The sequence below is a fragment of the Ixodes scapularis genome, unplaced genomic scaffold (genome assembly GCF_016920785.2).
Source record: "Ixodes scapularis isolate PalLabHiFi unplaced genomic scaffold, ASM1692078v2 PGA_scaffold10__122_contigs__length_95168666, whole genome shotgun sequence".
NCBI classification, from domain to species: Eukaryota; Metazoa; Arthropoda; class Arachnida; order Ixodida; family Ixodidae; genus Ixodes; species Ixodes scapularis.
Genome location: NW_024609836.1, coordinates 65,162,245 through 65,174,047, shown reverse-complemented (window position 1 = coordinate 65,174,047; position 11,803 = coordinate 65,162,245). Strand labels below are relative to the sequence as shown.

At 45.3% G+C, this 11,803-nt stretch overlaps 1 non-coding gene across 1 annotated transcript; it reads right to left on the bottom strand.

The window, feature by feature from the left end:
- Positions 1-1,373: 1,373 nt before the first annotated feature.
- Trnat-cgu lies at positions 1,374-1,446 on the bottom strand. The gene has a single exon. It is a non-coding gene; the product is annotated as a tRNA-Thr (tRNA).
- Between the last annotated feature and the right edge of the window lie 10,357 nt (positions 1,447-11,803).

Below are 11,803 nucleotides of genomic sequence, written 5' to 3'. Positions count from 1 at the left end.
CGTGCCTGACGCCGCCATAAATGTTGCTCCCAGGGGACAGGTGCCAGTGCACGAGATGGCTAGTGCCGTCTATAGTGCTCGGCTCGTGCAGAGCTCCACCGGAGTTGTCGCGCGTGCAAAAAGACTAGGATTGCCATGATCATGGCCTCCTCTATACTCACAAAGCCTGGCAGTTCGACGACGGAGCCATAAAGTGGCCGGTCACAGATTTGGAGCGAGAGGATATGGTAGCACAGAGCATTTCTCGGGGAACCTGGACGTCAGCGCACACTATTTGCAGCGGCGAGGCCCCGAAACATGGTTTTCAAACCCGACGAGAAAACAAGCGGTAGCTCGAGGAACGCGAGGAGCACGAGCGGACATTCCATCGCTCGAGAGAGGCGTGTTTCGGCGTCTCGCCGTAGCAGGGCGCCTGTCAAGTGGCTATACTCTCATCTATTGTCTGGCGCCTTTTCAATTTCGGCGGCCGCTTCTCGTGGCGATCTGCCAGGCTTTGTCAGTATAGAGGAGGCAATGCCATGATCCGTGCCGGCAGCGGCGCCGTAACGAAACACGCCGGTGGGATCGCTCTATTTCATCGCATTCTTGAGAAACCGATTTATGATTTATGTGAATTCCTTTCTACGTTCAACACACCGTCGGGCCCAGGCTCTTTTTCGCGTTGATAAAATTTATAATGGAACTTACCCTCCACGTGGAACTAAAGTTGGCTTGGGGTAACTAATCGTCTTGAAATGACTGGAATATCGGTCGACCCATCGGCTTCTCCATCCAGTGAACGTCAGTTATTATGATTTATTGAACGCTGAAGCTGCCTGCGTTCTATTAAATGTACCACACACTTCTTAAAAGCCCGCGCATCCACGGTCCCGCAAAGCTTGTACGGAGAAAATCAGTGCACAACACGGAAGAATCTCGGAGCGCGGAATACGATTCACTTCGTCAGTCAGAGTAGCCATGAATATGACGAATGACGAAAATAATCCCTGGAAAAGGGGAACAAGGGGGACAAAGGACAAACGCAAATCTCCAAACACAGCTAGGTGACTGGTGCGCGACCGAAAAAATCCGCCTGGTCCGGGTATCGAACCCGGGACCTCTCCATTACAGGTGGAGCGCTCTACCAACTGAGCTAACCAGGAGTTAGACGTCGGTATAGAGCAAACGGGTTTGATCAGCCGCCACCAGTCTAACACCAACAAGGGTGAAGCTTGGAATTTAAGGTTGTTACTATAATGCAATTGAATGCAAAGGTGCAAGCGAACTGGACAAGAATGACGAAAATAATCCCTGGAGAAGGGGAACAAGAGGAACATAGGAAAAACACAAATCTCCAAACACAGCTAGGTGACTGGTGAGCGACCGAAAAAATCCGCCTGGTCCGGGTATCGAACCCGGGACCTCTCCATTACGGGTGGAGCGCTCTACCAACTGAGCTAACTAGGGGTTAGACGTCGGTATAGAGCAAACGGGTTTTATCAGCCGCCACCAGTCTAACACCAACAAGGGTGAAGCTTGCAATTTAAGGTTGTTATTATAATGCAATTAAATGCGAAAGTGCAAGCGAGCTGGACAAGAATGACGAAAATAATCCCTGGAGAAGGGGAACAAGAGGAACATAGGAAAAACACAAATCTCCAAACACAGCTAGGTGACTGGTGCGCGACCGAAAAAATCCGCCTGGTCCGGGTATCGAACCCGGGACCTCTCCATTACAGGTACAGTGCTGATAAAACCCGTTTGCTCTACTGACGTCTAACCCCTGGTTAGCTCAGTTGGTAGAGCGCTTCACCTGTAATGGAGAGGTCCCGGGTTCGATACCCGGACCAGGCGGATTTTTTCGGTCGCGCACCAGTCACCTAGCTGTGTTTGGAGATTTGTGTTTGTCCTTTGTCCCTCTTGTTCCCCTTCTCCAAGCATTATTTTCGTCATTCTTGTCCAGCTCGCTTGCACCTTTGCATTCAATTGCATTATAATATGACGAAGTTTTCTAAATGACACTTGTACATCTCTCGAGATAGGGCTGTCCGCTCCTTACACCCAAAATCTAAACGCGGCTCGGTTCTGACGCCGACCGCTTCTAACCCGCTGCAAGAATATACACCATGGCAGAAGGCCGCATTGCCGGATTCGCCACGTCACTTACAATCGGCCAACACGGGGCAGAAATACGACACGAGCTTTTCGTCAGCGTTCGACGGGGACTCGTGTTCAGTCAGTGCCCTGTGTGGGCTTCTTGTAGGTGACGTCATAAATTCGTCTGGCCTTCTGTCTAGGTTGTGTTGCCCGAACCCAAAAAGAAACATTGGAGCGTTTTAAGTGCCGAAACCATCGAAGGGCATCTGGTACGCCTCAGCGGTGGACTATCGCTGTTTGCTTCAAGTGTCTTACTCGTGTTAAAAATTATAAGTTGTTAGTTTCCCGATAAAAAGGGCTCAGTGCCGGACTAGTATAACAATACGAATTTAAACATATCTTGTTCTCGTAGTTTTTTATGTTTTTCTTTTTTTTTTTATAATTTGCATTGCTTAAAAAGCACATTACCAATCTTTATTATTTCTTTCCCATCATGACCATGGTCCCAGAAAAAATCAGTCACTAATTTACCTGTTATATTCAATAATCCACATCTTTAGTTATACGTTATAAAAACATGTATTGTTTGGTCACTATTTTCTTTCTACGACTGAGATAACTGTAATGTCTTAATTAAGCCTTTATACTTCACGGACTGCTTATTTCGTGTTTTCTCGCTACTCGGTGAATTGCTTAAAGTATCGAGAAGGGGAAATTTATCACCGGCACAGTTACCTGAATCGTGTGAGTTGTGGTCCAAAGCTGTTCAGAACTACCGGAATAAACAATTTGGTACAAATTACTCAAGTTTTTTCTAACGTACTTAACACTGGTTAAGTAAAAGGGAAATACTTTGTCGCCAAAGGTTGACATTGTACGACTACTAGGGCAGAGCAAGTTCGCCTTAGCACTGCTGTCCCAGGAGATTACTGTGCTTGCTTAAATATCTAGACACTGCAAATCATACCCAGTTGTCGGTGTGGTTGATAACACCTTATCAGTCGTATTGTCACGAAATGCAAGGTGACGACCGAAATATTAACTTAGGAAACTGAGACGTTTAATGGCGGCGCGAACTGGTGCTAAACCAATAAGGAAACAGAAGATAACAACAGAGCGTCGCGGGCGTTGAAGTCGACGTGACAGCAGGTTCGAGCGCAAGAGAGAGGCTCCCTCCGGCTGGCCACGCGGAGTCCCTTATGTACACGAACGCACTTCCGGAGCAATCGACGCGGAAAGTTCGGCGCTTACAACATTCTGACTTTGAACAAGCAACAGGGTTCTCAAATTTACCAGAACACCACATTTACAGAAATAACTAAAAGATACGTTCGCTCCCAGGAATCGAACCGCGGCTCTTTGCGTGCGAGTCAAACACGACAACCATTCGGTCTGGGACGCGCTGGCTCAGAGGCGCGCGTGGCATTACCCTCCCTTTTAAAAAGAACATCGCCTCGCTGCAACGTGCAAGCAAACAAGACAGAGTAAAACGAACAAAAAAAAATGGGAAACTGCGGAGGCTGGTAAAACGCTGTCCTATCGAGCGTCGTACGGAACTGCAGTTCACAGTCTTATCGAACGTAGTGCGGCTTGGGAGGCGCACGACGTGGACGACTACAGGTAGTGGTGGCCGGCGTGATGATGTTCTTGTTCCGTCAGGCATCACCTCGTAATTCAGACCTCCAAGTCGACGACGTGCCTTGTAGGGTCCGAAAAGCCTCCGAAGTTGGTGAAGTTAAGGGAATATGCACATGGAGTCATTTTATTTAGTGGAACTATCGATATTGACCGACATTTTATTATTTAGTAGGCTTAAGAAACAAATCATTAACTATATTCTTTGTATTACTAAATTGGTTTTAAGGTAGTACTCATTTTCGTACCAGTGGTTTTAAAAATATAGAAAGTTTAGAAAACAAATATACAGATTGAAAAGGAAGATATCTCTCATTCCATTCAATGTAGAAGTAGTATCTGAAAAACAACTAATTTACAGTGATTTCCCCTGACTAGTGTCCCTCACTTAAAAAAACATTTTTCGAATTCAAGAATACTAAAATTTGAATGGCATGTTCACACCACTTACGATAAGTATCAAGACATCCCGCTTTAAGTATTCAAATCGGGTCTGCACAGTTCCAAGTAAATCGTGCGTTCTCAAAACGCAAACTGTTCTGACCTGTTTATAGTGCAGACGAGTCATAAAATTACCAAGATTAATGAGAAAAATGCAAAAAAAAAAAATCAAGCAGGAAGTTTTAAATTGTGTAATGTGCATATTTCGTTACATCATCGAAATTTAAATTAGTTTTCAAACCCTGCAACATTGCCTTTATTTTGCGTGTGAAGGTGTGCAGATTTTTCTAAACATTGCCTGGTATTTTGAGGTACCACCCGAAAGTAAAGGAAAGCAAGTGACAATTCTGAACCTTTACATTTTCACTTATTACGACTATAAATCCAGGTGATACTTTCAAACGACACTCACGTCAGCACCCTTAACAAGATCGATAAGCTTGTCGACAAATTTTGAAAACAGACGTCAGAGCAGTTTGCGTTATTTCAACCTGCTGATGCTGCGCTATACTTTCAAAGCTGCTCTGCACATTTGTTGTAGCAACGACACAAGGTGAGCGTTTCAATGTATAGAAAAAGCGGACAAAAACAGGTTCTGAAAAATAAATCACCCCAGAGGGTGCACACACAAACACACACACACACACCTGGCATGTGTTGTTTTGTTCAATACTCGATAGGAAATAAAACAGTGTCGCGTGGGTATATTGTTGCCACATCTGCGTGGATTGTGGCACCACATGCTCCAGCTTACTGCTTGGTCCTTGAGTCTAAAAACAAGCGACTCGAACGTCCAACTAAACAAACGAACATACACTAAATAACGGTAGGAGGCAGGAGAATAACATTGTGTGCACTCGAGCGAAATCTGATGCGTTTATTTTCCCGAAAATTTCATGGGGGACCCAATCGGTGCCGTCTACAGAAAAGTTCGGCGAACAATTACGGAAATAGAAATAAGTTTAGCGTGAATAGTGGTTCGGATCAAATAGCGCTGCGTCATTCACATATCTTCTACAGTTCTACGGAGACACGCAACGTATACTGGCTCTCTTTGCAATGTCGAAGCTAAGAACGACGTGGCGTTATTCGATTCGTAACAATATTCTCACACTCGTAAGTTAGAACCCCAAAAAAGCGCTCTATGGCGCGATATTCTTTTGACGTTGCATTGACGTTGCGTGCACTTACATATTGTACAAACCATGTCATATGGGCAGTTATGGTCACTGACAAGCTGAGGGATCGGGAGGCGGGGCAAGCCGCGATCTACTCGCTACTCCGCAGCCAATGAGATGGCTGTATTGGACGGCAGGAACACCGCAGGGCCAATAAAGCCAATCACGAGGCAAAAAAGCGTGAACATGATAAATCGTGCCCGGTGCTTCGGTCACTATGCACCGACTCAACTCTCTGACGTCACGCCCCTGCGGTGGCGCTGCTGTCCCCACTGCGCATGCGCAGATGCTTCCTCTCACGCGAATGTGGTTTCTGCGCTTGCGTGGTGCCCACACCAGGTGTGGGCACGCGCGGGCTTGTTTGTTAACAGTGTGTGTTGTCCTCTACATACTTCATGACCAGATTTATTTATTGTTTTCAATTGGTAAATGCATTACCGACGAGTAGTGGGCGACTCCTTCGGAAGCGAGGGGGTCGCCCACTACTCGTCAGGCCGAAATGTCAGGCCGAAACGAACGGTGCCACGGCGGCGCGGTAGAGCATTAATGCGAGACGGCGGTCAAACGCAGAAACCGAATGGACCGTCGGCCAAACAGAGGGAGGAGCAACGGCAAGGCCGAAAGGCCAGATTTTCTGCGTCAGTTAGAAGGTGACAACGTGCTTTCACTCATGCCACACGAGGGAAAACACGAGTCCTAGCCGAGCGCTGAGGCAGCTCTTGTGTTCAATGGGTGTCCTGCACTGTCCCATTTTAGCTGACGTAAAAAATCAAGTGGTGCAGCGTCGCTGCCGAGAAGGCGTCGAGGGGAGGAGAAACTTTTTAAGGTGGGAAGAATATTCTTGAAGTGGACGAAAATATTTTGGAGCGGAGATTTTCTAGGGTATTTTAACAATCAATGACGCCACTTCTTTTTAGATAGGTCACTTGAACGAGCTGATATCTCAACCAAAAGATAACAAATGTTTCCTTTTTTTTCTTTTTTTTTTCTTTTTTTTTTTTTTGAAGAAAGGGGGGGGGGGGGGGGTCTTTATATTATTTTGACAGCGTGGTGGGTTAGCCATTGGTGGACTGATAAAATGGAATTTACCAAACGTGATTCTATGACATCTATACTTCAGAATAATGTTATACTAAAAAGAAATAGAGAAAGAAAAGAAAATCAAATTCTGGCTTTAGAGTCTTTGGTATCCTTAAAAACGGTGCCGGGTACACCCGTATAGAAAAAAAAATATATATTTTCGCGAGTTTTAATAATCTGAAGCGACTATATTTCGTTCTATAAAATTAAAAGAAAACAACAGATTGGCGTGCTCAGGATTATATTAAAATTAGGCATAATGTATGTGTTCGTATAAGATTGATTTTAAAAAAAACTCCACTCGCGGCTCACACACCAATAACGTAGTTACTACGTCAGTATTGGCTTTAATATAGTATACTATTATTTTGTTCTCTAGTACGTGATTTCCTGAACGCCACATGTTGTATTCGACAACTTCAGCGGTACAGATACGCTATTCTCGCTTTTCTTTTACCTTTACGCCAGAGCTTAAAACGTGGCAGTTTATTTTTTTTAGATATAAGCGTCTATAAAATATTAGTGTAATTCAAGAATAAAAAAAAAGACAGCTGAAGATCGCATATCCGCGACCTGCTTTCATTATACGTCTACAAAACTTAATATTTCCTATATAGTGAATAAACTTTGTCGTTCAGCCTTTCATTCGTAAAGAGAATTTGACATGGTCACGTGTTTTGTACGCATAGCACTTAGTTGTTGTTTTTTTACATTTATGTTGTCAATGTAGTTTTTCGTTGTTTTAATTTTGCGTATTTCTTGGATTTGATCTTGAACAAATATTTTCGGTTTTTAGTTTTCGAGTTTGGTTCGTATTAAAACTTATCGTTTTTCTCTAAGTTATAAGTCTTGAATCCTTAAACAACCCACGGCTGACATGGTCTTTATCTTGCATGTGTTTTGTGAGCTCTTGGCTAATATTAACAAATACTTAAATTTAATGCGGTGCTGTCATGGCGAGTTTTTGACTGCTATATGTGATCGTGAGAATTAATAAATTCGGTAATCGTTACCCTAATGTATAACAAGATAAAGCAAAAAAATATAGTTTGTCAAAGTAGCGTGCACAACAATAGAATAATTGCAACAAGAAAAAACAGCCGGTACTACGTTCTGATGTACTGCATACTTCATCTACTTACAAAACTTTGGTTGAAATTGTTGACTATCGTCACTGATCTAGCCTCTTCTCCAATGTACAGCAAATGTGGCAAACGAAACCCGAAGCAAAAAGCGAATACGCGTTTAATCCCCAAAACATTCCCATAGTGCCCCAGTGCAGCGTTCTTCCTTCACTTCAGAAACCCAGAAGCTACGAAGCGAGCCATAAGTACTTATTCTTTGTCTCGAGCCTTCGATGCCTGTGTACGAGAATATTTTATTTGCTCATTTGTTTTAGCGCATCGCTCCATTCTTTCACGAAATGATCGGGACGGCTGTATAAAATTGGTAAGGGAGGGAGACACAAATTGGGACTGTCACAACACTACGGTGCCACGAACGTGTCTTCGACAGGTGTGTTCAGCGTCCTATCCGCCTCATACATAAAAAAAAAGGTCCCGAAGTTGCTTGTAATCAAAACAACGTAAATGCACCTGTAGTGTACCGGCATTGAGCAACGTCGTTCATTCGCGACCTTTTTTAGAAAAAGCCATTTACCGTATCCGGGCTCTCTGTTTCCTGCGCGAAATTGGTGCCAACACCTGTCGATAAAACCCTCTAGTCTGACTCGTAGCATTTGACTACGGACCTCGACAACGGAGACGAGCTCTAGGGGTACGTACTACATTCCCGATATTTTCGTGAAAAATGAACCATATTTTCGTTGTTGCCTCGTACCTTTACTAACGCTGTATGGAATTACGCGTCCTTCTATGGCGATGCACGCCTTCTAGGGCTATATATCCTTGTTACCAAAAAAGTACGACCGTGTTGCTTGGGCTTGCATGGGCGTTGTTAAACCATATTTTATCTTCTAGAGTCACATAATTTGCAGTGAGAAAAAGAATGATTATGAGGACCACCACGCTGATTGTCGTCTGTCTCATTTTCTCAGTCGCAGGTAAGCCCCTTCAGAACTCTATGTAATCGCTCAAATCTGACTGATTGAGTTCCGTATGCCAAAATCGCCAAATGAAACTGTAAAGGCTCGTTCACACACTTGCGACCCCTGCCAGGTGCCTTGGAACATCTTAAGACAAGGTGCCTTGGAAGTGAAACTTCTTAAAACAAGACGACACACTGGTGCCATCTATTGAGTAACCGTGGAAGTTTGGCAGTCCGGCATATTTTCTATTTCTCTCGCGCATTATCCTTTCTTTCTTGGCTCGAAAGTCTTTTGTCGACGTTATAAGCGAACCTTTCTCATAGGTATTACGTACAATGGACCTCCGAAATCTTGCAAAACCTTCGTTCTTGTGAAATGCAGCTCCAGGGTTACCGCCTAGATGGCGCAATCATGTCAGTGTGTTCTCTCGTCCTGAGAAATTTCAAGAGGTTTCAACAGATCTCGTCTCTCTCGGTCGTACTCGGTTGCAAGAGTGTGAACGGGCCTTTAGATACAAACACAGATGATTGATAACGTTCATACTTGAGAAAAAAGGTACGCTCTAGGGTAGACACAGCTACCATAAGCTATGTCGCTGATTAAATATCTCAGCACTGAAAAAAAAACACTATACTGCATATTTTTACTGCGTATGCACATATTTCCACGAACCTCACGTAAGTTCATGAATTAGGCTCTCAGAAGAAAATGCCTCCCCTAAAGACGTCAGAAACAAAAATTGAAACAATGTCCGAAGCTACATCATTAACATAAAATGGTCTTTAGCTCAACATTTCGTAAAGCCCAAAAAGCGAAGTGACCGCGAAGCTCGACGGTGATTGGTTGACGGAGGGAGCGGAGGAATGAAGAAAGCTCAACGCTGATTTGCTAGCGGGGAAGTCACATGGCTAGAGGTCGGTGAGGAGGAGTTCGACCTAAGGCCCCTCTATTCGCGACTCCAGCGAACTAAAGGGGGCGCGCTGGTCAGTCAGAATGGCCGACGAAAGGAGGCCGTTTTCGTTGTTTAGCACGCGGACCACCATAAATGTCTTGCACTGCAGCGTAAAGTCGGTGTTACATATGAAAGCAAAGCAATTTATTGACGGTAGAAACCTTATTCTAGTCATTGCGTGGGAATGACACGGCGGAAGCATAAAAATAATTTCTGGAAACGATGTTTGCTTCCATGCTGCCTACAAGAACCAAGCAGCGATAGCAGACGACAGAGACGAAACGACCTCCTCTTCTGAGCTTCTCGGCGGTGCCGCTACGCGGCGTCGATTTCGCTAGAGTCGCCAATACACCAGCTCGTGTTTACAAACAAACCGGAGCGCCCCTAGCGGCACGGCACCGGCGCTGCGCATGCGCGATGGGGTGTGGTCTATAAGCGCCACGTCCCGCAAATACAAACCATTGGAATTTGATGTTGGCGTCGGAATGAGTCCCCGTGCTTCTTTTTTTATTTTTTCACTTGTATTGTTCATTTTACGTTTTCCTAGCAATTTCTTAACACTTCAGTGGCCTGAGAGAAATTTACGAGGCTCGTTACATCGCAAAACTTCGCTTAACAAATGTGACGCGCAGCGATTCCTTCTGTATGAACGCCGCAGAATGGACGCTAAACCTGATTCAAATGATGAGATTCTGCTCGCCATGTTCAGTCGCCACGTTGCTCGGGCTGCAAAAGCGTGGAGGTCGTCTGCGATGCTTGACATCGATACTGAAAATCGCAAGCAGAATCGGACCAAGTGAATCAGGCATAACAAGTAGGTGATGGTCACTGGTAACAATGATCAACATCTCCCTGTATCTACTGTTTACGCCGAGCCTATTTACCCCCAAAAAAATAACTTAGAAGTTTTTTGGGCCCGCGCTTACCGCAACGTTTGGTCTACTGGCCGCTGTCGTTTGAGCGAGCAGACGACAGTTTGAACGATTAGACGGCCGTTTGAACGTGAAGTAGCACTGAACCTGGTCCGCGGGTGCTCCGGACAACTTGACGGTTTACCCGCGTTTATGTTGGAAGAAAATAAATAAATCTGACGACCACAAGTATTTGTGAATTCTACCCAAACTGTGTCCCGTACAAGCAATCGTGGTCCGACTGTGTCTGTTGTACCCTTTTCACGGCTCATATCCACGTTCTCAGAAGAATCGAGCAGGCAGCAAACACATAAAGAGTGATATCCACATTTTTCCCGGCTCTTTTGGTACAACCCCGTTCTCGGTGTTTTGACAAGATTTGAGGTTTTATTCTGGTTTCTTTCAAAACAACACAAGAATGCCCGTCCCGCATGGCGACTACCGCCCACACCCCTAAACCGGAAGTTCCCGAAGCGCCACAACCGCGGCGTGACGTATGTTACGTTTCCGGCGGTTTCGACGACAGAACAGCTGCCGAGGAACAGACAGACTCTCTGCTGCTGGAAGATGTGTGTTTATTACAAAAGGATCTGGCTTTTAAGGATCGTGTAGCCAATCAGGACAGTGAAAAAAGAAAGAAATACAGTCCCGCGCCCCTCTGGAAAATCCTATTGGGAAGCCAAGAAAAATGCATAGCGTAGGACAGCACCGCAATCGTTACAGCTCGGATAATGCTACCCAGTTCGGAAGTTGGTCAAGGGGCTGACGCCTCTTGAGAAACTGGAGACGTGGGAGCTGCAGAAGCACGCAAATGGAGAGAGCCGAGCTGTGGCCGTTTGGCCTCGACGTAGTTCCGTGCTCCTTGGAGATGTCGGAGACAGGCATGTAGCACGCCGAAGGCCGTTGTAGGCGACGACTTCATAGTAGTACTCTTGCGAGTCGTGGACAAGTATATATCCAGGCTGGAAGGCCACAGTCGCCAGGTCTTGGAAGCTTCGCCAGGGCCAGGGTGCGGCCAGAAGGTGCTCTGCTTCCGAAGCTCCTGAGTGGCAGTATAGAGGTGTTGTCCCAGATATTTGTGCAGTCTGCAGGTCAGGCACGATAGCAGCAAGCCGAGGTGCGGAAGTTACTTGGTTGACGAGCGGCAAAAACTACATTGGAAGCAATCGGGCGTCGCAAATCAGCGAGGCCAGACCCCTTAAAATCATTAGGAGCGAAATAATGCAACGAACTTCCTCACAAATTTAAGTGCAGTCATAAGCCTCAATATCGCGAAATCACCAAAGTAAAAATTCGCACATTAGAAAAAAAAATTATCTGGGGACTTTTTCGCAGAACTAAAGGAGCACTAAGGAATGCAGCTCAGGCAATCGGCATTGGCGTTGTTTTTGTCTTTCTTGTGCCGCACCGTGAAAGTAAATTGTTGGAGTGCCAAGCTCCACCTCATTAAACGACCGTTTTTGTTTAACGTCTGATTAAGCCA